The sequence below is a fragment of the Oryzias latipes genome, chromosome 2 (genome assembly GCF_053564925.1).
Source record: "Oryzias latipes strain Hd-rR chromosome 2, Olatipes_Hd-rR_3.1".
NCBI lineage: Eukaryota > Metazoa > Chordata > Actinopteri > Beloniformes > Adrianichthyidae > Oryzias > Oryzias latipes.
Genome location: NC_136238.1, coordinates 36,570,511 through 36,598,379, shown reverse-complemented (window position 1 = coordinate 36,598,379; position 27,869 = coordinate 36,570,511). Strand labels below are relative to the sequence as shown.

The window sequence follows — 27,869 nt, the reverse complement described above, 5'->3', positions numbered from 1 at the left end:
CCCCCCCCCGGAGCAAGCCCAGGCCCCCACCCCCAGACGCCGGCCCTAGAGGAGCTCTGGTCAGGCCTCGACGGGACCGAGGAGGCCAACCGGCCCAGGCAACCACTGATTGCCTCAGCGGAGACCCCGACCCGCTAGCCCCCCCGACCCGTACTAATAATGGGCCCCCCCTCCCCCCCAGAACGCCCCCCCACAGGACAGGGCCGACAAGCCCCCCACCCCACCCCACCCCAGACCCCGTAGCCGAAGCGGGTGACACCCAGAGCGACCGGGGGCCCCGAGAGGGTTGTCCCGTCCCGTCCCAGAGCCAGGGAAGGGCCGATCCCAGCCCCAGGTGCAGATGGGCAGCCCATCCGGCGCCGCTGGGCCCCCCCCACCCGAGCAGGGCCCCCCGCCAACCCCCCCCAGCACAGGCAAAGGGACCACCCCCCCAAGCCAAGCCAGACCACCACCCCACCCCCCCACCACGCACCCCCACACCGAAGCCCAGAGGACCAAGCAACGCCCCAGCCCGCCCCACCCAGGCACCGGACCCGACCCCCCGACCAACGGAGCCCCCCACCGCCCCCGCCAGGCACCGGAAGCCCCGACCCCCACCCCAGGTAACGCTGTCTTTGATGATGATGATGTCAGAGTGGCCTCTAGAATGGACTTTTTTCTTGTGGAACCAGGAGCTGTAACCTTTAGGGCACTAGGACCCAGAAAGAGCTCCAGGCAGTGACGGTGTTCAGTGACGTCACTCCTCAGTGACGGACATGCTGGACACAGCAGACTGCAGACCAGCCCACACCAGCATCACCATAGTGAAGTTTGCAGACGACACTACTGAGGTGGGGCTGATCTCTGGGGACAACGAGACGGCCCACAGAGACAAAGTCCTGAAACTGTCCAGGTGGTGTCAGGCTAACAACCTCATCCTGAACACCACCAAGACCAAGGAGATCATCCTGGACTTCAGGAAGAACAGAGCAGATCCACCCCCACTCTACATCAATGGAAACTGTGTGGAGAGGGTCCACAGCTTCACCCTCCTGGGCACCACCATCTCTGCTGACCTCACAGGGTCTAACAACACCATCAGGAAGGCTCAGCAGTGTCTGCACTTCCTGAGAAGACTCAGGAAGAACAATGTGAACCAGGAGCTGCTGGTAACCTTCTACCGCTCAACCATTGAGAGCATCCTGTCCTCCTGCATCACAGTGTGGTTCTCCCACTGCACTGAAGCAGAATGGCAGAGCCTCCAGAGAGTGGTAAAGACAGAAGAGGATCATCGGCTGCCCCCTCCCCTCACTGAAGGACATCTACCAGTCATGCTGCCTCAGCAGAGTGACTGACATCATCACTGACTCCACCCATCCTGCTTTCTCTCTGTTTGAACTGCTGCCCTCTGGAAGGAGGTACAGGTCCATCACAACCAGGACAAACAGACTAAGGAACAGCTTTTTTCCACAGGAAATCACCATACGGAATACACACACCTCCACCAACTACACCCACTCTGACTTTTTACAAATGCTAAATCTCTGACTACACATGTGTGCAATATCTTGACTTCTGTGCAATAACACAATATCTACTATGCTGCGCTCACAGCAACTCGACTCATTCCATTCTATTTTGTCCATACATATTTAATATTCAACAGTTTCTGTACATATTGTTCATTTTTTGTTAGAGATGTAAATACAGTTATTCTATTTTATTTTATTTAACTTCATCACTTCAAGGCTGCTGCAATTTCATTGTATCACCATCTACAATGACAATAAAGATTCTGATTTATTTCTGGAAGACTCCATTTTTGTCCCTAAATGTTGGATTCAGTCTGAATTCCAGTCCCACTCCCAGCATTCCTGCTCCTCTTTAGCTCCTCCTCTTCCTCCTGATCAAAGTTTGAAGCCCAGAGCCAAAAGTGCGTCTGCAGCTGCTTCTGCTCCAGCAGCCGCTCCCTCTGCTCCTCCTGCCTCTCCTCCTCTGGGAGCTCCTGCATCCTCCTGCGCTCCTCCCTGTCCTCCAGCATCATCAGGAGGCTTTCAAAAGGCTTTCTGGAATGTTCCAAAGCAGAAACCTTCATCATTTGAAGATGGAGGAAGACTCCAACACTGACAGACAGACAGACAGACAGGAAGTCTCCTGGTTTTTCTGCTTCAGAAGGTTTTTGGGAAACTGCAGAGTTTTCTTTGTGGAGCTAAAGAGCTGCTGTCAGTCTGCTTTGGTCCATCAGGAATGAAGGTCAGGACTGAGAGGAACCTGAAGAAAGTGACTCTTCATCATCTGCTGCTGAAGAAGACAGAGGAAGATCCACTGTGAGAGCAGCTGCAGAAAGCTTTCTGCTGTTTTTCTCCTCTGAGAGAGTTTGGAGTTCCCAGCAGTTTGAGTGGAGCTGAAGCAGCAGAGCTGAAACAGACGTTCTTCTGCTCCCATTCAGCATGAACGGACAGATCCACTGAAGGCCGGCCTGAAGCTCTGGCTTCCAACACGTCTGCATGGATCCAAGCGTGTGCAGTGTGTGCTGACATGCTGTTCTCTGAGGAACATGTTGGTGTCTGACTGGATCTGAGGACACAAACAGCTGCTGACATCTGAGAGGGTCAAGCTGCAGAGTGGCTCCTCAAAGCTCACGTCTCTGTGACAAACATGATGCTGCTTCTGTCTGTGCTCCACCACTAAAAGGACTGTCCAGAGTTGGTCCTGATCCGGTTCTAGTCTTTCTGGCTCCAACTTCTCTTTCCTGTCAGGAACCCTTCATGTTCTCTGCCTTCCTCACATTTCTGTCTTCTCTCTGGGCTTGAAGCCCAAAAGGAGCTGAAAGCTGCTGACTTCAGTCTGATCCCATGTTCTGGATCATCCGTGTTCCTGAAACACGCTGCTGGACCCGTGATCAGAGGAACCGGAGAACTTCCCAGAACATGCACACACATGTGGAACTGTTCTGGTCATCTGTGTGTGTTGACAGTGAAGGAGAGCTTTGTCCTTCAAGAACTTCATCTTTGAAAAAACTTTATTGACTCTGACAGAGTTTCAGTTTGAATCCATGTGGTTTTCATTCTTCCATTGAAGTCGTCTCCAGAAACTAAAGATCTGCTGAATCAATGCTCCTCTGAGAACTTTGGAGCTTTTCTCTGCATCTGTTCCACACTTGAATGTGCAGAAGATCAAAGCGCCGGACGCTCTGAGCTTCAGCGTTCCAGTCAGCAGCTGCTGAACCAAAGCCAGCAGCAGGTGAGGATCTGGGCCTCAAAGCAAACGGACAGAAAGATGAATGGAAGAAGGGATGGAGTCCCAGTGTTGAAGACATCAGCTGGAGAAGCTCTGAGGCTCTTTCAGGTGGGCGTGGCAGCGCTGCTGCTTTCCAGCAGACCAAGCAAACTGCAGCATCTGTGATCTGAGAGGCTGTTGGTGAAGAAGAGCATCATCAGCATAGAACTGTGGGCCGTTTGGCTTCAGAAGAACAGCTTCATTATGTGGAAAGAATCTGTGTCCTTCAACAGGTCCAGAAGATCCCAAACATGGAAACTGGAAGCAGTTTGGATTCCGGTTTCTTCCTGAACTTTGAGGATCCAAATGCTGAAAATGGAAGCTGACAGATAATGCAGCAGATTTTACCAATGTGCTCAGAACACTAGAACATCCACAGAAGAAGAAAACACTGTTCTAGTGGAACATCTACAACTTCTGTCCATGATTCAGAGGAACTGCAGAAAGATGACTCCTCCCACTTTGGGTTTGGTCAAATGTAGAAAAGACAAAACAACCAAATCAAAACAATTTGGATCAATTCTGGCAGAAAATGTTCAAACTTTTCAAATTTCAGGAAAAACGCTTCAAAGAAATAAATCTATTTTAGAATCTATGAAGAACACTGACTGGAAAACAGCAACAGACTGCTGCAGCTGCAGACCTTCATGTGACTGTGGGAGCTGCAGCAGCTGCAAACATCTGGACTTCCTGCTGCAGCTGCAGACCTTCATGTGACTGTGGGAGCTGCAGCAGCTGCAAACATCTGGACTTCCTGCTGCAGCTGCAGACCTTCATGTGACTGTGGGAGCTGCAGCAGCTGAGGAGCTCAGCATCTCTGCAGACTCAGACGGAGCTCAGAGCTTCTGAGTTGTGGAAGTTCACCATAGTGAAGTTTGCAGACGACACTACTGTGGTGGGGCTGATCTCTGAGGACGACGAGACGGCCCACAGAGACAAAGTCCTGAAACTGTCCAGGTGGTGTCAGGCTAACAACCTCATCCTGAACACCACCAAGACCAAGGAGATCATCCTGGACTTCAGGAAGAACAGAGCAGATCCACCCCCACTCTACATCGATGGAAACTGTGTGGAGAGGGTCCACAGCTTCACCCTCCTGGGCACCACCATCTCTGCTGACCTCACAGGGTCTAACAACACCATCAGGAAGGCTCAGCAGCGCCTGAACTTCCTGAGAAGACTCAGGAAGAACAATGTGAACCAGGAGCTGCTGGTAACCTTCTACCGCTCAACCATTGAGAGCATCCTGTCCTCCTGCATCACAGTGTGGTTCTCCCACTGCACTGAAGCAGAACGGCAGAGCCTCCAGAGAGTGGTAAAGACAGAAGAGGATCATCAGCTGCCCCCTCCCCTCACTGAAGGACATCTACCAGTCATGCTGCCTCAGCAGAGTGACTGACATCATCACTGACTCCACCCATCCTGCTTTCTCTCTGTTTGAACTGCTGCCCTCTGGAAGGAGGTACAGGTCCATCAGAACCAGGACAAACAGACTAAGGAACAGCTTTTTTCCACAGGAAGTCACCATACGGAATACACACACTTCCACCAACCACACCCACTCTGACTTTTTACAAATGCTAAATCTCTGACTACACATGTGTGCAATATCTTGACTTCTGTGCAATAACACAATATCTACTATGCTGCGCTCACAGCAACTCCACTCATTCCATTCTATTTTGTCCATACATATTTAATATTTAACAGTTTCTGTACATATTGTTCATTTTTTGTTAGAGATGTAAATACAGTTATTCTATTTTATTTTATTTAACTTCATCACTTCAAGGCTGCTGCAATTTCATTGTATCACCATCTACAATGACAATAAAGACTGATTTATTTCTGGAAGACGCCATTTTTGTCCCTAAATGTTGGATTCAGTCTGAATTCCAGTCCCACTCCCAGCATTCCTGCTCCTCTTTAGCTCCTCCTCTTCCTCCTGATCAAAGTTTGAAGCCCAGAGCCAAAAGTGCGTCTGCAGCTGCTTCTGCTCCAGCAGCCGCTCCCTCTGCTCCTCCTGCCTCTCCTCCTCTGGGAGCTCCTGCATCCTCCTGCGCTCCTCCCTGTCCTCCAGCATCATCAGGAGGCTTTCAAAAGGCTTTCTGGAATGTTCCAAAGCAGAAACCTTCATCATTGGAAGATGGAGGAAGACTCCAACACTGACAGACAGACAGACAGACAGACAGGAAGTCTCCTGGTTTTTCTGCTTCAGAAGGTTTTTGGGAAACTGCAGAGTTTTCTTTGTGGAGCTAAAGAGCTGCTGTCAGTCTGCTTTGGTCCATCAGGAATGAAGGTCAGGACTGAGAGGAACCTGAAGAAAGTGACTCTTCATCATCTGCTGCTGAAGAAGACAGAGGAAGATCCACTGTGAGAGCAGCTGCAGAAAGCTTTCTGCTGTTTTTCTCCTCTGAGAGAGTTTGGAGTTCCCAGCAGTTTGAGTGGAGCTGAAGCAGCAGAGCTGAAACAGACGTTCTTCTGCTCCCATTCAGCATGAACGGACAGATCCACTGAAGGCCGGCCTGAAGCTCTGGCTTCCAACACGTCTGCATGGATCCAAGCGTGTGCAGTGTGTGCTGACATGCTGTTCTCTGAGGAACATGTTGGTGTCTGACTGGATCTGAGGACACAAACAGCTGCTGACATCTGAGAGGGTCAAGCTGCAGAGTGGCTCCTCAAAGCTCACGTCTCTGTGACAAACATGATGCTGCTTCTGTCTGTGCTCCACCACTAAAAGGACTGTCCAGAGTTGGTCCTGATCCGGTTCTAGTCTTTCTGGCTCCAACTTCTCTTTCCTGTCAGGAACCCTTCATGTTCTCTGCCTTCCTCACATTTCTGTCTTCTCTCTGGGCTTGAAGCCCAAAAGGAGCTGAAAGCTGCTGACTTCAGTCTGATCCCATGTTCTGGATCATCCGTGTTCCTGAAACACGCTGCTGGACCCGTGATCAGAGGAACCCAGGAACAGGAGAACTTCCCAGAACATGCAGACACATGTGGAACTGTTCTGATCATCTGTGTGTGTTGACAGTGAAGGAGAGCTTTGTCCTTCAAAAACTTCATCTTTGAAAAAACTTTATTGACTCTGACAGAGTTTCAGTTTGAATCCATGTGGTTTTCATTCTTCCATTGAAGTCGTCTCCAGAAACTAAAGATCTGCTGAATCAATGTTCCTCTGAGAACTTTGGAGCTTTTCTCTGCATCTGTTCCACACTTGAATGTGCAGAAGATCAAAGCGCCGGATGCTCTGAGCTTCAACATCATAACATGAGCGACAGAAAACACTCCAGACCAGCTGGTGGCGCTAAAGCACGATGACGCTGTTAGCCAAACAAAGAAGAAGTACAGCACGAGGCGCTAGCAGCGTTAGCTTGTTAGCAGGCTAGCAGCGTTAGCTTGTGTTGAGGGGACGGTGGTGTTTTGTTGGGACGTTTGTGAGGTTTTTGGACAGAAAGGACGATAAGTGGTTCGTGTGGGAACTCTCAGCATTTTCCAAAGTGTCGTAAATGAGTGAAGAAGTGTTGAACGGAAAGACAACGTGGATTGCTGTGATTGTGAGACTAGCAGATGATCGATCGGAGCTGCAGTGAAGAGGACGGCGGTGTTTGTGGGAGTTGGAGCTGAAGATCGGAGCAGGAACCATGTCTTCCCTTCAGTCTCTGAGAGAGTTGATCAGCGAGCGACTAGCTGCTGCTGCTGAAGAAATCTGCAGACTCTGTGAAGGAACCATCGTCCAGTACGAGCAGGAGCTCTGTCGTCAGCGCAGACTGCTGGATGTCATCTGGAAACCACAGCTGCAGCTCCACCACATAGGTATATGACCTTCATCACAGAAACAGAGAAGCCATTGAGCTTCATGCTTTTCTTTTTGGTGACCTGTCTGTCATCATTCGTGGTTCTACTAACTTACTCCCAGGGCGATATATATATAAACCAATAATTTTCCTGTTTTACTTTGTGTATGAATTTTGCTATACAAATAAAATTGCCTTGTCTTACTCTCACAAAAACAATTCAACAAAAAGTTACTTAAGTAAATGTAATGCGTTACTACTCACCTCTGCATATATATTTATTTCAATTAGTCTCTTCTGGTCCTCCAGACTCCTCAGACATTTTCTCCAATGATCACAGAGTTTATTGATGCTTGAAAAGAAACCAAAGTCCAGGGGCCTCATTTAGAAAACTTTGCGTAGGATTTGCGTTGATGTGGCGTACGGATGAAACATAGGACGTGCGTACGCACAGACATATTCAGAGTTATAAAACCGTGCGCACGCACATCCTACGCATCTTTCCCTTAATAAATCACAACCAATTCTAAATGCAGCGCAGCTTTTGCGGCTTCATGACACGCCCATAGTTGCCCATAAATAGTCCGTGAAACGCCCACAAGTTAATATTCATTGATTGCGAAACCATGGCAAACACCGAGAGGAAATAAAAAAAACGTAACTTCACTCAATGTGAAGTAGAAGTTATCGTTGGCGAGGTGGAAAAGAGGAGAAAAATGTTGTATGGAGGGCACAGTGTGGGCATTACTAATGCCAAAAAGGCACGTGGCAGACGCTGTAAATGCTGTAGCCTCACAACCTCAGACTGTGGCCGAAATAAAAAAGAAATGGTCGGACATCAGACTCGAGGCAAAAAACGTCTAGTGCTCCATCGCCAGAGTGTCTGCCACGGGTGGGGGGGTGAAGGTGGGGACACCGGAGCTGACCCCTCTTGATGAGAGACTGGCGGCAATAATTGGGGAATCCCTTTTAAGTGGAGTGGTGACTAAGACGGGGGGAGACAATGACTCGCCAGATGCACCGGGTGACACACCCCCAAAAGCCTACAGAGGTCCAAGAGGACGGCTCGAGGAAGTGGGAACCGGCTCATAAGCCACTCGTCCTCATTTGCCAGCAAGTCTTCTTGCTGTCTAAAGATGCGTTCACTCCGAATTCTTCCATTTGCCACATCTTTCTAAGAGCGGAAGATCAGCCATGTGCGTCATTACACATTGTGATGGGGCATTTTATTTCCATCCATTTAATTACATCTGACAAGCTACAGATGTCGGTAATAATCGACGTGGAAATGGGAAATTGTTCAGCGCAAATGTAATTTCTTGTTGCTTTCTGAATGGTTGAGACATACGCCATACATTGTTTTATCAAAAATAAAACAAACTAAAGGCATATGCATGAATACCATAATTCCATAGCTTATGAAGAAATGTTTTACTATGAAAACAACTTTCCCTAGTGGATAATTAATATGTCCGTCTGTCTGTCTGTCTGTCTAATTGCACCTATATTTGCTCTGCCAAACGGGCACATTAACGAGAATATCAGTTTTGTACATTATTTCGTTCTGTTAACTATTATTTATGAAGATGAATTGCACAACATGCCAATATTGCAGAACATATTTCACTATTCTTTTTGCAAATAAGTGTTCATTTGAATTTCTGTTGTAATTTTCGTTTGATTGCTTTGTTTGTTTCACTGCTGATCGATCAAACAGGTGTTCGTGTAGGCTGTTTATTGTAAGACTTGCTTTGTGAAGTCTTCATGTTATTTATGAGAGGCAGTATTGTCATTTTCACTTTCACGTGTTTCTTCCATCTGCCGACGGTGTCGCCGTTTCTCATTTCACCCGTTTTTGTGCGTACGCCTGGGTCAGAGCTTGCGTAAAGGGCCGCACATTTTCCCGTCAAGTTTGCTTTTTATAAATTTCAATTATTGCATAGAGGGTGGCGTACGCCTTCTTTTGTGCGTACGCAACGTTTACAAATGAGGCCCCTGGAAACTTGTAAAAGGCTTCTTGTTATGTTTGTGTCCCTGCAGTCCTCCCCCAGCATTGGATGACTAAAGAGGAAGATCTCTGCAACCAGCAGAGGAACTTCAGTGTGGAACAGGAGGAACCAGAACCTCCACAGATTAAAGAGGAACTGGAGGAACCAGAACCTCCACAGATTAAAGAAGAACCAGGGGATTTTTGCATCAGTGAGGATGAAGATCAGCTTGATCTGAAGCAGGAGACTGATACCTTGATGGAGATTCCTACTTATGCGGAAGATGAGAACAGTGAAGCAGATCTAAACAATCAGCAGAGCTTTAATGTAACTGATAGTCAGGATGAAGAAGGAAACCAACATGAAGAATCAACATTCACTACAGATGAAGAGACAGACCCACAGAACAGAGATCAGAGGAAGAGGAGGGACAGAAGTCATGTCCAAAGTGTGGACAGCTCTCACATGTCAGCAGGTCAGTGTGACTCTGATATTCATCTCCACACTATCGGTATGTTCACTTCAACAACGGTTCTATCTTGAGCTTCAAGCTCTCCAAACATGCAGTCCATCAACAGCGTGTCCTGGAAGAGTCTCTTCTGTCCCTTCCAGTTGAAAAGACAGAAGATATTGTTGGTCAGTGCAGCCGACAACATTCTTCAAATCACATGTTCTTAGTTAGTCCCTCCAGCTAACGACAAACAGGAAACCTTAACAGATCAAAGAGAAAATTGTTAGCAGATAAAAAAGTACAATCTGTTTTGTCGTCTGTGGTTCTAAGTTTGTAGTTCAGTTCTTTTCAGCAGATTTCTCTGTCAAACCCAAAATCCATCTAAACCTCTTTGATGTCTCCATGTCTCCAATTCCAGACATTCAGACAGATTCTATTTCCAAAACTACATTTCAAGCTAAAACCCAAAGACAGGGTCCTGCTCATGGATCTGCAGACAGAAAAGATTCAAACCTGAACACATCAGTGAAAAACTGCATGGTGTCAGAATTGTTCTCCATTTTTTCTGGACTGATTCTTCCTCCAGTGCAGCTTCATCTTCATCAAACTGCTCCTCATTGGTGGGTGGAAACACAACAGGGAGGTTTTTCTGTGTCCAGTTCAGCTCCATGAATGTTCAGGCTGTTTAATGTCAGTGATTTCAGTTTAGAACAGGGGTCGGCAACCCATGGCTCCGGAGCCACATGTGGCTCTTTCATCCATCTGTTGTGGCTCCCTGTGACTTTGGAAAATAATGAGTATTTTATAATAATTAAATTTTATTTTAGTTTTTTCATTTTTCATGGCATTTCAAAGGCGCTGATGGCTCCGTATGAAGCGCGAGCCACGTAAAAAACAGCTTCGTAATGAGCTCGTATTTATCGGGCGAGAACTGCAGAGCTGATAGCAGGGAGTGGCACGCGGGGCGGCTTCAATAAACACTCCGATCTTCTGACGGGAACTTGACGTGCCGTGGGGCAGAGACTGATGACAGACTGAGAGTTCGCGCCAGTGTTGCCAGATAGTCACAGTTTTCCAGCCGAAAAGTCATCTGTGTTTGGCCAGACCCAGCCAAAAACCGCCCAACACAGCTTTTGTTGATGTTTTTTTTTCCATACTGGACTGATAAAATAAAAGATTTTTCTAAATAAAAGATAGTTCAGAATAATAATAAAATGTGTACACTATTGAATATTTCTTCAGCGGAGCGCCTTCTTCCATTCATTTGCTTAACCCGCTCTATCCCCGCTATAACCTGCGTCTGGCTCTTTCATCCTTGTGCTGCGCTGGAGCGACCAGACTACCGTATTTTGCGCTCTCTGTGTATAATACACTGAGGAGCGCGGGGGAAACAAATCTCAGCTGCAGAGGATGTGAACAGGTGAACAGGTAGAGAGGAAAAGCAGGTGGAGAGGCGGAGGAGGGGCTTTGGCTTCAAACTCTGTCAGAGAGATGCAAACACGGGCGTCAGATTGAGACGCAGCTTTCACTGCGGGAGTTGAAGCAGACTCTGGGATTTATGAACTCAAACATGGAAACATGATTACCAAGTAAATCTCTTCAAAATAATAAACCTGATCTCTCCACATTCGCACATCGCTCCATGCAGCGATCAGACCAGAACCAGTAGCTCCTCCCAACGCGGCCGCGGTATCATCCTTTAAAGAACATAGGCTACGTTCACACTGCAGGGCTTAATGCTCAATTCGGATTTTTTCAAAAAATCTGAATTGTTTGCTAGACCGTTCACATTTCCAAGTAAATCCGAACTTTTGTGATCTCCAGTGTGACCGTGACACGACCCAAACGAGACCCGCATGCGCAGAAGCCAGAAGAATACTCAACGGTGAACGACGTCACTCGTTGTTTGCGGAGCAAACGTTAACAATGGATGTCAACAACAGTGTTGTCAAAAGCGGAGCTCTTTTTGTAATATTAAATTTATTTTCACGAAGGAGCAGCACAATTACAATCTTCTCATTTTAAGAAGGCAATGGAGTCGGGATCGTCTGTACCCACTGTTGTGGAAGAGGAATGTGTATGTGTTGGGCCCGCGCGCCCCGTGTGTGTGTGTGTGCAAGCGCGTGCCGCGATAGAGAATGGGGGGGGGGGGGGGGGGCAGTGTGGGCGCGCATTCATGTTGTGTGTTACGGAGGAAGGAGGGCGGTAATAAAAGAAGGTTTCCCCCAGAATAAATGCTATGGACTCTTTATTAACCCGTTCTGGAGAATCTAAGGATCAGAACAGAGAGGAGGAGGAGGATCGCCTCGGGTCCCCCGCGCTTGAGCACGGTCAAAGGGGAGAAAGGAAAAAAAGTCATCGCGGGAAAGGTACAACATCACGCTCTGCCATTTAGCTGGAATTTTTTTCAAAAACCGCCCAGTTGCAATTAGAGCCCTGGAGTTTGGCTTGAAAAGAGTGATCACCCCAAATATTAATCCAATCCGTGACCTCCCTTCCCTTTCACTGACTGGTCTCAGCAGCATCGTCCACCATGGTTGATGTTTACGTTCTCGTTCCCGCCTACTTCAACGCAAAATGATGACGTTTGTTGCGTGTCGATGACGTACAGTTCGGAATCAAGTCGCCTGGCCGGTCAGACGGCGGTCGCAATTGAAAAGAACGGCTACAATTCGGAATCAGGACGGCTGGGTCGCAATTGAAAAGATCGGATCTGTGTCATTCAGGCTGTCATGAAAAGATCGGAATTGGGCCGCTTAGGGGCAAAAAATTCGGAATTGGGTCGTTTCAGCCTGCAGTGTGAACGTAGCCAAAATGTGCATTTGCAGCCACATATGCTTCAGACGATGTCCGATTGGCCAATCTACATGTCAATCAAGTCCCGTACTTCTCAGTGAGGATTTTGATTGACTGGTGGATTTTAAAGAAGTACTTTTCTTTTTTTTTTTTTTTTTTTTTCTGGCCCGCGATCTACACTCATGTCATTGAAGATCGACCGGTCGATGCGATCGACGTAATGAGCACCTTTGAATAATATATACATGCATAATATATATAATGATGTCAAAACGGGTTGTGGCTCCAGGTGCTTTCTTTTTAATTAGGGGCGGTCCCAAATGGCTCTTTGAGTAAAAAAGGTTGCCGACCCCTGGTTTAGAAAAACTGCATCTCTGCTGAGATTTGCTTCACTTCCATAAGAACCTCAGCAGCATCAGGGTCATTTTGTTGATGGTTTGTCTGTGGAATGACATTTCATACTCATAGCTTCAGTGGAGATCAAGAGTCTGGAACCTTTAACACTAAAAGAACCATTTGATCCAGTTTCTTCCAGCCAAAAACCCAACAAGAGCCACAAAGTTCCACTTCACTGTTTAACAAAATACATTTTATTTCTGTTTTCTGTTAAGAAAATAATTTAATAAATGAAGCTTTAAAATATTTCCAAAAAGTGAATTATGACAGAACTGTCATGAGATGAATAATTTGTGTGAATACCGTATTTTCCGGATTATAAGTCGCTCCGGAGTACAAGTCGCACCAGCCCAAAAATGCATTATAAAGTAGAAAAAAAACACAGATAAGATAACACTGGACTATAAGTTGCATTTCGTCGGAAATTTATTTGACAAAATCTGAGACCAAGAACTAATAAGTTGCACAACCTCATATGACACAATCATAGCAGACTGTTTATCTCATAATTTCACAGTAATTCTTTCTCATACTTATTTATTTATTCCTTTCATGAAGCATGATTGGCCAACTAATACTCTGTTTTCATCCTGTATTTGTAGAAAGAGTTGTCATTTTTATTGCATTTCTGAATCTATGAAATCATTGGAAAATAGAATATTATGTTTTAGCCTTCAAGATGTTACTGTAAAAAAAGGTTTTCTGATTCTCTGAGTCACTTAACATACCTCATACATCAAATTGACCCAGGAACATCATCTCTGTTCCTCATAAATGAACATAACAGGAGGGTTAACAATGTATTTATTTCAATTTAGTTCTAATATAAGTCGCTGCGGAGTATAAGTCGCACCCCTTGCCAAACTATGGAAAAAAAGGGCGACTTATAGTCCGGAAAATACGGTAATCAATCATTACCTGTTATTAAGTAATTTAATGAACCTATTAACCTATTAATTGCTCTGAAAAGCCTGATTTTGAGGTATTTTTATTTAAATCTGGGACATTGTGGGGAAGAAAAAGATCAAGTTACAACAAAAAAGTGGCTTTTTTATTGTTTCTTACATCAGACTTGCAACCTCTACCGTTACACCAATTAGGAGTTTTTTTAAATCTCCATCAATCAAGAAAAAAAAACAGGGCTTCAGACTAACTTTTTTTCACTAGGAGCACAGTGACCCCCAACTGAAAATTTTAGGGGCACAACCAGAAATTTTCGGGGCGCATACCGTAAATCAACATTCTAACCAAATCTACTAATTTCCACTGTATTACTAATAAATACTTTAATAATAGATGCAGAAATTACAATGTGCTGTTTCTAATTCAGTGTCACATTTTATTCTGCACTTTTGAAGATGCAACAACGAGGTAAACTGACAGCACCATCGCTGTCATGACAGTACAAATAGTAAACAAAATATCATACATTCTAATAAAAAAAAGTGTTTAGTAACAAAATGATTACCGTAGTAACCTTTCGTTCATTTCACAGTTTCAAACAATACTTAAATGTATGTAAACATTAGGGGATGGAAATTCATGTTGGAGACACCAAATAATTGCAGCCAAGATGCACAATAAGCGTGTTTGATATCACCCAGATGGACGCAACGCTGCACAGATCACCTGGTGTGAGACGTATATTTTTGTTTTTGCTCCTACATCAACTGTCAATCATCACAATAATAGCACGAGAACGGGGCGAAAGCGAGGCCCCAACCTGAGCGAACACAGCTGGAAATTTAGCACTACACTGACTGAAAGCTGCCCTGATGACTACAAAACAATGCATTATGGGACATGTGTCCTGATGGGTTTTTGTAGTTCAGTGATCAATGAAATAATTTAAAATGCCAATTGATAAAAAAAGGCTACATACATTACAAAACATTAAAATAATTATAAAAGATATAATATCACAGATAACAGATCATACCAAGGGGGAGAGGCATATTAAAACTACATTGAATATTAAGGACAACTCCAACTTTTTGTTCTCCTTCAGTTTCGCTGTCTGCCTCTGCGCTGCACGTGAGACGCGGCTCCCTTTACAGACACACAGGCACGCGCTTTCAGAAGCACACATCCTCATTCTAAAACCGAAGTTTCCGTCTCGCAAGGAAATATAACAAATTTACTGCGTTCTAATTATTATTATTTTTTTTTTTTTCTGCGTTCTAATTATTAATTTCCATTGTATTCAGTTCCATTATAAGCTGCGTGCGCTCTTAAGTGCGCGCGACACGGCCGCCCACCGGAGGATTTTGTGTTAGGGGCGGCTTATTACTGTTCTCCTTCACTCTGTAACACCAAACATGAACGCGCGCTGTTAGATTTCCATGAATATCACTACATGTTTTGTTTGGGAACTATTTTGTGCGGCGCAAAGTTATGTGTCTGTATGAATAAAAACCTCTTGCCCCGTGTTCTTCATGGGTGCCAAGCTTCATGGCTACCGGAAAGGTGTGTGTCTGCAGTCTGTTTATTACTGGGCAATATATAATATTCTGAAAAGATGTCTGTACCAGAGAGCACAGGTGAAGGCTCACGTGCAGCTAGAGAGCGGTCCGCTGCAGAGGAATCAACACGCACCCGAAACACACAGCGCTGACCCACACAGTCACAGTCAATCCACAACACCTATATAGGCTATATAGTTAGTTCATTAGCTAGATAGGTAGTAGTTAGTTGTTACTGTTATTTGTTAATAAAGAAAATACGTTGTATTTATTTCTGATGCGGCCACCAGGGGATTTTTTTAGGGGGGGGGGGCTGTGGTTAACCGCGGTTATCAAAAATCCGACACCGTCATAGCTCTAGTTCAGACTACTAGTTATTGACTGAAACAGCTCTCCTTATAGGGGGCAGGTGTAGAGCAGGGCTCCAGACACCCTGGCCTGGTCTCCCCAATGATCCAGGCGAGGTGCTGGTTCATCTCAGGGCTCCAGACTGCGACCAAATGGTCACATTTTGCGACCAAAATTTGAGAGTGTGCGACTGAATTTTACACCCAGTCGCACATGTGCGACCAGTAAATTTGCCTCCCCCACCCTCTGTATTTTCTATACATTAAACGTGGAAGGGGCTCGTCAGTGATCTATGAAATAAGCAATGAGACGCGAGCACACACACACGCAAACACACGCTCGCGTTTCATGAGTGATGATGCCTGTATGTGAGGCAGCCAATGCGTGTGAGAAGAATAGGGAAATCCACTGTAAGTGGCTCAAATGCGTGGAGGGGGAGGGGCCTAGAGATGATCGAGCGCGCTTAAACATCTGTGGGAGGGAAACAGAGACGAATATAAACACAACCTGAAATGTGCGTGCGTCTGAGCTATGAGCAAATGAACTAATGATTCGTTCTTCTGACCTACGGCTAGTGTATCAGTGCCAGAGTCTACAGCAGGGGCCTCAAACTCGCGGCCTGTGGGCTATTTTCGTTTCTAGGTAGGTCAGGTAGGTCGTTTCTACTTGCTGCCGTTAGACAATACAACCTTAGCTGCTCCCAGTGAACCACGTTAAGCAACATCATCGGCTCTGTCATATTTCTTTTATTTCTTTTACCCTGTGCAATAACTGATATATGATCATCCTGTGCAATTTGGAAATGTATGTGTAGATGGTGTACATATGTGTGTATATTGACTCCATAGTTTTTCTTTTTCGTTACATATTGCTCTCTGTTCCTGTACTGCTGCTGCAACAAGGAAATTTCCCCATCGTGGGACTAACAAAGGGATATCTTATCTTATATCTTATCTTATTTGCGGCCCCTGCCTTAATATGAAAGTTTAATGTCAATGCCTCCCGCCAGTTTGTATGAATGACACCTTTTCCTTGTCATGCGCGGAACTGACCAACCAACCAACCAATCATAGTGGGGTAAATGACTCTTTGGGGTGTGACAATGACCGGTGTGGGTACCGGATCGACTCAGGCTGCCAGATCTTCTCGGGGTCCTTCGACCAATGCTGACGACACTCTACGGCAACACCAGTTGGACAAACAACTCAAACCACTTAGCGATTTTACTACTTAGCGACGTTACCTAGTCGCTGTACTTTAAGAACATATTTGTTCTGTTTATGTTTTAAACGGAGAACCATTAGCAATATGAACTTATTTTTCCAATTTGAGCAAATTTATGACTGTTTAAAAACAATATTTATTTATGGTGTGCAGTCTGATTTAATTCTCCCAAATGTCAGTTTCCATTTTTTTATCTCAATAAAAAAACATTGTCATATTGATATCTATAATCAAAAGGAGCAGCCTACAGTCCTAACCATTAATTGAATTCCACACTATGGAATTACAGAGCTTCATTGAATTTAGCAGTTATGATAGCAAAGTTTATATTTCTCGTTTAAAACTTGTTGAAAGCATTAAAAAACGAATTACAAAAATCAGCACACTTTTTGCTAAATTTTTATTTGTTCTTCATGTTTTATCAAAACAAACAACCAAAAATAAAATTTCGATGTTATACTCATACGTTTCTCACGAATAACGGAAAATTATAGTATTATCGTTCACCCTAACTGTAACTGAGCAATCACTATCGTATACGTCATAGTGCCAACTTACAGCCAATCAAATAGTGTTGCGGCTAAACAGCGTTGAGGGCCGCCGGGAGCTAAGCTGCGGCTTCTTTGTCCGACTTCAGGCGCATGCATCTGTTGTGTGTGCTTCCATACCTCAGGTCCAACGGTTTATGAATGAACGCCGTACCAAACCATCGATGAATGAACGTAGTGGGCTGCGGCAGAGAAAGGAGAACGCTGACAGTGCATGTGCGATGGCTTCACTTTCTGTCCAATCTAGTGGTTTAACTGGGGCCGGTGAACATGATTGTACTCTACCGATTGTACCAGTTCGAGTTAAATCCAAAAAGAGCCAACAAATGATAATAACATATGCCTTCTTAGACCCTGGTAGCTCTGCATCGTTTTGCACTGATGAACTCATGAGGAAACTAAAGCTAAGTGGGAGAAGAACCAACATCCTCTTAAGAACAATGGGTCAGGAAAAGATGGTTGGGAGTTGCATCGTTTCAGACTTGGAGATAGCTGGATTGGATGAAGATATGTTTTGTGAATTACCCGAATTGTACACACAGAGTTGTATGCCTGTACATCGTGATAATATTCCCCATCAAGACGATCTGCTAAAATGGCCACATCTGGCAGACTTAAGAATCACAGAAATCAATTCGGGAATTGATTTGCTTATTGGTGCAAATGTCCCTAAAGCACTAGAACCATGGCATGTCATACGAAGCGAAGATGGTGGTCCATATGCAGTTAAAACAATCCTTGGCTGGACAGTAAATGGACCTCTAAGAGTTGTAGTTGGTGGAGAAAGAAGAAATAAACAGTTAAGTGTCATTGTGAACAGAATATCTGTGTCTAGACTTGATGATCTGTGGCAACAGCAGATGAAAATGGATTTCCCTGAATGCTCTCAAGAAGAGGAGCTTGGATGGTCAAGGGAAGATCATCGTTTCATGGAGATGGTTTCAAAATGTTCACATAATTTGTTGACCGCGTTACTTGACCGCGTCACTTGAGTGGTTTTGGAAGCCTGTCACTGCTGGAATATTTAATTTATCAATCGTTTGGACTGTATGGATTGGAAACCTGCAGAAGAAAATAAATACTTCGCAGCCAGGCAGACGTTTGGGACTTTGTCGGACAAAGTCGGACAAATAGTGTAACGTCATCTTTGTTCGAAGGACCCCAAGACGATCTGGCAGCCTGAGTCGATCCGGTACCCACATCGGGCTTGAAAGCAGGAGAACATTTAAGGCAGGAAGCCTGACAGCCCCGTCCTCGGACCACATTAAAGAGTTCCTTACTTTCCTTTTTAGAAAGTATCTATTTGCTCGTAATTTTCTAAATACATGCAGTCAGTGCTGAACTTTTCTCTGGGCCGTACAGACCCGGAGGAGAGTTACGGCTATGGTTACGGTTAGGCGCGAGGCGGCGTATCAACCCAGACCAAACGGTTTTCATGCACAGCTGTCACTGCAGCTCACCGCTCCCGCAGGAGTCGGGTCAGCTGACGAGAATAAACGTCCCACACCTGCATGCGTGACAGCTAACGAGGCTATATATTTTATATTTATTTGAATGTTTTGTAATATACGTAGGCTTTTTTTAATCAGTTGGTGTTTTCAATTATTTTAATTGATCAATCAACTACAAAACCCACCAGGACACATGTCCCATAATGCATTGTTTTGTAGTCATCAGGGCAGCTTTCAGTCAGTTCAGTACTAAATTTCCAGCTGCGTTCGCTCCCTTTCTCGTGATATTTTTTTGATGATTGACAGGTGATGTTGGTGCAAAAACAAAAATATATCTCACACCAGGGGATCGGCGCAGCGTTGAGTCCACCTGGGTGATCTCAAAGACGCTGATTGTGCATCTTTGCTGCACCTATTTGGTGTCACAAAGATAAATTTCCATCCGTTTTGTTTACTATTTGCACTGTCATGACAGCGATGGTGCTGTCAGTTTACCTTGTTGTTGCATTTTCAAAAGTGCAGAATAAAATGTGACACTGAAATTGAAACAGCACATTGTAATTTCTGCATCTATTATTAAAGTATTTATTAGTAATACAGTGGAAATTAGTAGATTTGGTTAGCATGTTGATTTACGGTATGCGCCCCTAAATTTTCTGGTTGTGCCCCTAAAATTTTCAGTTGGGGGGCCACAGTGTTCCTAGTGAAAAAAGTTAGTCTGGAGCCCTGTAGAGGACAGTTTTATACTGTTGTGCTAAAGAAAACAAACTTATTTTAAAACATTAAAAGTTTTTTATTGTGCATATTTTGAATGATTCTATGTAAAATGGTATTAAAAAAATGGTATAATGGTACTTAACAATGCATGAAGTCACCATAACATATAAAAGGGCCTCTACTTGTGTTTCTGCAGCCGTCCCCCAGTGTTTGATGACTGAAGAGGAAGATCTCTGCATCCAGCAGAGGAACTTCAGAGTGGAACAGGAAGAACCAGAACCTCCACAGATTAAAGAGGAGCAGGAGGAACAAGAACCTCCACAGATGAAAGAGGAACCAGGGGAACTCTGCATCAGTCAGGATGAAGATCAGCTTGATCTGAAGCAGGAGACTGATACCTTGATGGAGATTCCTACTTATGAGGAAGATGAGAACAGTGAAGCAGATCTAAACAATCAGCAGAGCTTTAATGTAACTGATAGTCAGGATGAAGAAGGAAACCAACATAAAGAACCAACATCAACTACAGATGAAGAGACAGAATCAACATCAACTACAGATGAAGAGACAGACCCAGAGAACAGAGATCAGAGGAAGAGAAGAGACAGAAGACATGTCCAAAGTCTGGACAGCTCTCACATGTCAGCAGGTCAGTGTGGCTCTAATGTTAGAAAAAACCCGAAGAAGACAAATCTTGGTAAGAAATACAAACAATCTCCAAAAAAAGAGAGATTTTCCTCTATCAAGTCTGGTAATAACTCAAGAATAATTACCAACCCATCTGACTACGTGGAAACTGGATCTGATGAAAGATGTTATATCTGTAAAGAATGTGGTAAAAGCTTTTGTAACAAATCTCTGTTCAGAATTCACGCAAGAATCCATGCAGAAGATAAGAGATTTTCTTGTAAAGACTGTAAGAAAAGTTTTAGTCACAGATCTACTCTCAAAAGACACATGAGAACTCACACAGGAGAAAGGCCTTTTTCTTGTAAAGAATGTAATAAAAGTTTTAATCAAATATATCATCTTAAAAGACACATGAGAACTCACACAGGAGAAAAGCCTTTTTCTTGTAAAGAATGTAAAAAATGTTTTAGTCATAGATCCAATCTCAAAACACACATGAGAACTCACACAGGAGAAAAGCCTTATTCTTGTAAAGAATGTAAAAAACGTTTTAGTCGTATATCTAATCTCAAAACACACATGAGAACTCACACAGGAGACAGGAGGGAAAAATCTGATGGCCTCCATACCTTATTGATGAAGTAACTTCATTAGAGGGAGGCACAAGTGAGTATTTAATTTGTAGAAATTAAGTTTTCTACAAATTATTTGTTATAATATGATATTCTTACTTTCTATTAATTATTTTTAGGTTTTCATCTTCTATACATCAAAAGCAAAAAAGGAATGGATTAATACATTTGAATCTTTGTGTAATAATATGAGAGAGTTTTACTGCTGACAAAATATGTACAACTTTTTCACAAAATGAATTGTTTAAGATGTATCTGCAAATAGAAATGAGTTGTTTGTTTTGAGTCATTAGAGCTAATTCTTGAATGTCTTCATTATGGTTGAAATGTTGTTTATACATCTTTAATTTTAACACTTTTAATTTGATCAGTGAACATGTAATAAACATTTAAACACAACTGCAGTATTTACTTTGTTATGTCAAGTAATAGGGATGTAACAGTACACGTCGTTGTACCAAACCGTTTTGGTATGGCACTTTCGGTTCGGTTCACCTTTGTACCGTTCTGGTTTTTAAATTCTATTTGTTTTTTTGTTTTTGTTCCCCCCAATGTATTAACTTTGCGCCGAGACGGAACTAATGTTAACTGCGAGTTTTCGCCGAGATGCCATTAGGTGACAGACAGTTAGCATGTCAACTATAGCTATATGGCTAATGCAGACGTGATACCAGAACTTGAGGACCCACCCATCTCCTTACGCTCTCTTGTGTGGGAACACTTTTGATTTATTGTGAGCATCCATGAAGGGAAAAGACAGTTGGATAAGTCGAACACCGTGTGCAGATATTGTTTCGCGAAGATCGCGTATGCCGCTGTAAAACATCTAATCTGCTAATGCACTTAAAACGGCATCACCGGATTGTCTGTAATTAGTAATGACTGAACTGTTTGGCAAAGTCTTTCAGATGCTGGTGGAAAATAGATCTGCTATTTTGGAGAGGAAGGTAAAGGTTACCGAATACAGAGCAACAGGATGCATCCCTCTTGATGCTAACCATCTTGAATTGGGAAGAACCAATAAGACCAGCTATAAGCATATTGCAATATTGGCAAAGAGGTATCTCTCCATTTGTGCAACCTCTGTCCCGAGTGAGAGAGTTTTTTTCTAATGCTGGGGACATCGTTACCGCTAAAAGATCTCTCCTTGTTCCTGAAAATGTTGACAAACTAATCTGAAAAACTGAATACTAAACTGAAACTTAACTCAGCAAAATCAAAGATAGCACAAAAGCGAGATTTGACACAACGCATACAAAAAAATTCATTTTGCAAATGCAAAAAAACGTTTTTGAAAGCAAAAAAAACGTTTTTGAAAGCAAAAAAAAGTAAAGCATAATAAAAAATTATTAAAAAGCATTAAGCAGTATTCTAAAGATTTTCAAACAGAGTTGTGTTAAAAGAGATATCCTGGTGAGTTCAACATTGTTTTTCAGTTTTTTTAATAAGCTAACCACAAGTGGGACGAGTTAGCAAGCTAACGAGCTGGCATGCTAGCCCATGATGAAGCCAAGAGGAGAAAGGTTGCTTATATGTTTCTGTAATTACTTCAACTTTATTTTGTATTTACTTTAAGGAAAAATTAAATTTGAAATGTATGATTTCCTTGTTAATATTCAGAATGTGTTAGATATTATTATTTTTTTAAGTTGATGCAAGTATAGAAGCTGGAGTTGGCTAACTGCCTGACACGTGTGTGTAGCTGTTTTTTTCTTCCCCGACTGCTTCAAGGAGTGGACTGATGCATGTAGCATTGTTTGGAACACTAAAATTAAATGTTAAAAAAAAAGTTCTAGTGCGTCTTTGTAATAATTTACTCACTTCAATGTAATAACTTAGATAAACAGTGCAGTAAATAGCCAAATATATCAAATGGCCTTCTCACTGCAAATAACAAGAACAGTGGAAATAAAAATGCACAATGTTGTATTTTAATTAATTTTACGCTTTGTGTTGCGTAATTTATTATTGAGGTGATCTTTCAGTCTATTGTTATGATATGATGATTGTGTTTTACGGTGCTGGTAGTCCTGTTCATTTTCTCTCCTTTTTTATTTGCAACGTCTAAGATGGCTGACTCGCAATCTTTATAAATATAGCAGAGTGTAGTTAAAATGCACTTGGGAGCAATGTTGTATTGCTCTGTTGGATTTTAAGTTTTCTAACCAAATAAAGTCTAAAACTTACTGACATAAGTTCTGAAATAAAAACACATGTGCTTTTACACAGGGGCTTTATCTCCAGTGTTTACATTCTTTTTATTCCAGTAACTATTCAAGAGTTGACACAATCCCAGCAGATTCTTATGTGGAGAAAGCAGCCTCACACGGAGATGCAGCGCTGCACAGTAGGGACGTGATTACGTAATCACCTTGAATCAGCTGATTCTGCAGCCCAGAAAAGAGGCTTTGTTACGGTATATCAGGATGACCCAAATGCAGTACCAGACTCCAACGTTGAGGGAAGATCCAGAACTCTTTTCATAAAAAAACACCACATTTGGTGGTTAAAACTCCACTAAAATAACCAGGGGGGTATTCCAGGAAGCATGTTTAAACTAGCCTGACTTTAACCCTGAACTCTGACTGAAATCCACCTGAACTTGTTACTCTGGGTATGTTGGTTCCAAAAGACTGGATATGAGTTGGCGTAATTACGCTCGACTTGGTAATCCTGGGTTAATGCACAAGTACATAAAGACATTCTCAATGGATCACAGATTTCCAGAGTCACCATGGAAACGCATAGAGAAAAAAAGAGAGAAGGCGCTAAACTTCAGAGGGACGGAGTCTGAGATATTAATGACGGTGTATGAAGATTATACCTCCATCAAAAATTCTGATGGATTCTGATTCTGATGGACTTCATCAAGATGACTCCTCCCACTTTGGTTTGTGTCAAATGTAGAAAAACTCAAAGAACCAAAATCAATCCAGTTTGGATCAATTCTGTTTTTCAGATCTTTGGAAAAACTTAAGGAATCTCTGCATCCCAGATTTCTTCTTGGGTTTTGGTTTCTGCAGGTTTTCAATCTCCTCTTTGATCTGATTGAATGTGTCCATCAAGGTCTTTGAAAGCATCATTTTCTCCTCCTCCTCCTTCTTCTTGAGGGTCTCTGTGAGTGAGGAGATCTCCCCCAAAAGGGAGGACTGTTCTTGCTGCCGTTCTCCTTCCAGGTTCTTGTGGTTCTCCATCAGAGCTGGTCTCCATGGGACTGTTGCCTCCCTCTGTGGTGTCAGTCAGTCAGGAGGTGGGAGGGAGGGAGGGAGGAGTCTTTGTCTTTCTGGACATGTTCCTCCTGCTCCTTTTTTCCCAGAGTTCCTGCAACCAGACGGAGTCTTTGTGCTTTGGAGCTGCTTCTCTTGGATGAAGTGCTTGGTTAGCTCACTTTGATCTCTTTCATGTGGGACTTTGTCTTGAAGCGGATCAAACTGAAGGTGGGACTCCCAAAGCAAACGTTCTGGGATGTTTGCTTCAGCTCTGTGCTTCTGTTCTCTGGTTGCTTCTTTGCTTTGGTTGCAGAGACTTGGAGCTCTCTCTCTCTCCATGCAGATCAGCAGCTTCTTTGGAGGCAGAGGTAGCTGTGTGGGAAGTCTCTGCAGGTCCAGAATCTTCTGATGGATCAGCAGCTGCTGCAGGTTCCTCTGGGTGGAAACAAATTTCTGCCAAACAGAACATCTGTTTGTCTTTGTTTGGATGGAAAACAGAGGAAAAAAACTTCTTTGGAGAGAAATCTGCTTTGTTTCTTGTTGCTATGAGGTTGTTGAACAAATGTGGTCACTTTCACAGCTTCACTTCAAATGACTTCCAATAGACAGAAATTATACATTTTAATTTATTAAAACAAGTTTGTGAAACATTTTTGATGTTCTTTTCTGTAATTCTAGGTCTGATGTCTTCATACATGATGGCTAAAAGAACAAAAACCAAACCAAATCAGTCAGGTCTGTAGTTTGAACTTGGATTAGAAATGAGAAGGGTGACACCTTCTGGCTGTATCCAGAACTGCATCTTGTGGTCAGAAAAGTGTTGAAAAACCTCAATTGTGTCTGTAAAATGTCTGCAGCTTTTTTGTCTGAAGACATGAATAAAGTCTGGATTTGATCCTTAATGAATCTTCATATTTCTTTGTCCTTCAGTCTTTCTTTCAGTCTCAAACACACTGGTTCATTTGATCCTAATGAGAACATGTGTGAGGCTCCAACATGGCTGCCTTCACTGCAGCTTCCTCTTCACAGCATGTGTTTGTGGATCAACACACAAACAACAACAGGTGCAGGTGAGGAAGTGTTGCTGTTGTTGCCTTTGCCTGCTTCCAGCCTACAGGCACAGTTTTCTGCTCCATATGAGGTGGAAAAGAAAATGAATGACACCAATTTTAGGATCCCAACTCATGACAAAGAGAAGAAATGTGGAGTTTGTCACGTCAACATGCTCCAGCCTTCTTTTTCCAGAGGGGAGTCCAACTTTCCTTCTAGTGATGCTCCGGTAGTTTCAGTCTCCATGTGTTCTCGTCCCTCAGAAGATCAGATTTCAGAGGATGGGCTTGGAGAGAAAAGTGGAGTTGTGCTACTGCTTGTTTGGGAAACTCTGAAATCTGAAGCCAACTAGAGAATTTCTGCTCATATCTGTCTCCACCTGCTGGTGGTGACATCATGGTTTGATGGAGGAGAAGTTGTTGCTGTTTTCTGATCCTCCTGGTCAGGCTGGAAACAGCCTGGAGATGTTGTTCATCCATCACAGGGTTTGGTCCAAAGCTCCAGTGCAGCCTCTCACCTCCTCCACCTTCCTCTTTGAGGCAGCAGAAGCTCCTCCTCTTCTTCAGCTGGATGATGCTGTCCTCCACCTGCAGCTGGACCTGGATGTTCTCTCAGACCGTGTGGCCTCATGGATCAGAAGGTTGAGGGTTCAAGTCCCTTCATGGTTGAAGTCAGACAGAAGAAGAGTTTGGTTTGGATCCTTTCTTGTCTTTCTGTTCTCATTGAGTCTCTTCTAGTTCCAGGTCTGGTTCAAATAGTGGAATCATCCAAAAGGATGAAAACAGTCCTCCAAGCAGACGTCAGATTGAAAAGCTCATCAAAGAACACATCCAACTAGCCAATCAGCAAAGCACTGACAAGCTGGACTTGTGCTCTCCTTCAGTGAAGAACCTCCTCCTGCTGCTCCTTCATCTTTAGCTCTGACTTTGGAAGTCTTAGCTCCTCCTCCTCACCATCACTGTGACTGTTGACGTCTTCCAACTCCTCCAGAAAGCTGTTTTCTGATGAAGCTCTAACATCTCCTCCCTGTTGCTGCTTTCAGTCCAAACTCACTCTGTTCATGTCAATTCACTCCAGAGAAAATCCTTTTTCTGGGAAGAATTTGCTCCAAGTTTTCCTCCAACTAAGAATCTGCAAACCCAGATGAGAACTCCCAGCAGGAAAAGAATTCATCTGCAGGAAACTAGAAAAAGGCCTTTTTGTGGGAGGAAACCATTCCAGATCTTTACAAACACCAGAAATCCCAACTTTTCCTCCACTTAGCCTGAGTTTGGGTTCCAGGAAGCGGTGTGTGTTCAAGCTCCGCCCCCAGCTGCATCTCATGAAGCCCCTCCTCCAACATGAGGCCACTGGGGAATTCTGAATGAACCTTTACATTTCAACAGAAATTTAAGCTAAAAACAGGAAAAAAAACTCTCTTCATGTTTGAAAACAATCAAACATTCAAACAGGAAGAGAAAACAACGTTTGTCAGGAAATCAACAGATTTGATTGATTGTAAATCTTCTTCCTGTTGGAGTTTGATGAATGGAAGTAGAATCTGTAGAAAGTCAGTTGATGTTTTCCATTTCAGTAAATGAAGGTTTGATCTGCAGATTTCCTGATCACTTTCTGACTGGGATCCAGACCTGATCTAGACGTGACTCATGAGGAAGCAAACAGCACAGAAACTGCTCTGAATGTTCCCTCTTCTTCACTTTCTGTCTGACTTCAACCATGAAGGGACTTGAACCCTCAACCTTCTGATCCATGAGGCCACATGGTCTGAGAGAACATCCAGGTCCAGCTGCAGGTGGAGGACATTATCATCCAGCCGTCACAGACTGGGGGCGGAGCCTGGAGATGACTGCTGAAGGTCAGAGGGCGGAGCTTCATCAGGATGAAGGTGCTGCTTGGATTCTGCTTTGATGTCCGTCTGTTCTCAGTCCCTTCATGGCTGCTGCTCAGAGCTGTTTCTGGATGTTTCTGGAGAATTCATGTCTTTACTGATCCAAATGTGGGATTTCTGTTTTTCTTTGGACTTTTCTTTATTTAAGGCTTTCAGCTTTTGGAACTTTCTTTGTTTCTATGCTTTAACTTCCAAACGGGTTTATCTAAGACAATCTGATTGTTTTTCATTTGACTTTCTAGGAACTTTCTGTTTCATCTTTGAGGATTTGGACTTTTGAAAGACTTTTAGCTGCAGTTTCATCCTTTGAACCAGATGGATCTGAATCTAGAGTCAAAGATTCTAAGAAAATCATGGATTCACAGACATTTGATTGAATTTCTGTCTGGATCAGAAACCAACAGCAGACATTTCAAGCCGTCATCTGTTCCTAATGTTCATTCCCCGCCATCATTGAAAGCTTTTGGAATAGTCCCTAAAGCCAGCGATCGGGCCGCTTTGGAGCATGAACTCATCACTCGGTGTCACGGTGGCAGAGAGATGACAGATCCCAAATCTGAGGCTGAAATGATCACGTCCTACCAGCTCCACTCTGGATTTGGGACCAAAAACCTTTGAAGATGTTGGAGCATTGTTGGAGAATAGACTGACAACATTTGTTTGGAAGAAAGATTGACCTTTGACCCCTCCCTCATGTGTTCCACATCCAGCTGCAGACACACCACTACAGCTCACATTCCACTTCTGATCCAGCAGTTAGAACCAGAGCCTGCATTTGCAGCAGGTTCAGTTTGAATCTCATGAAGAACATTTCAAAAATCCACATTTGGATCAGGCGTCTGATTGATTGATTGACTTTTGCTGAAAGTTCTGCTGCCCTCTGCTGGTCAAAGTGTCCAAACAGCAGAGAGGAGATTCTCTGGGATTCATTGGAGTCCAGATTCTCCTGGATGTGAACAGTCTCTGCTTCTGGAACAGAAGAGTCTTTCTCAGAGCAGCATTGAGGATCTGTTCTGTCCGGCTGAGA

General features: G+C 43.7%; 1 protein-coding gene and 1 long non-coding RNA gene across 2 annotated transcripts in view; one reads left to right on the top strand and one right to left on the bottom strand.

Moving 5' to 3' along the window:
- LOC144981344 (uncharacterized) overlaps positions 1–27,869 on the bottom strand; it is a 259,542-nt gene that overhangs the window by 27,354 nt on the left and 204,319 nt on the right. The gene's annotated exons all lie outside the window — the stretch shown is intronic.
- On the top strand, positions 6,476–21,094 carry LOC144988258 (uncharacterized). The gene is made up of 3 exons (XR_013652111.1): positions 6,476–7,071; positions 9,093–9,515; positions 19,630–21,094. It is a non-coding gene; the product is annotated as an uncharacterized LOC144988258 (long non-coding RNA).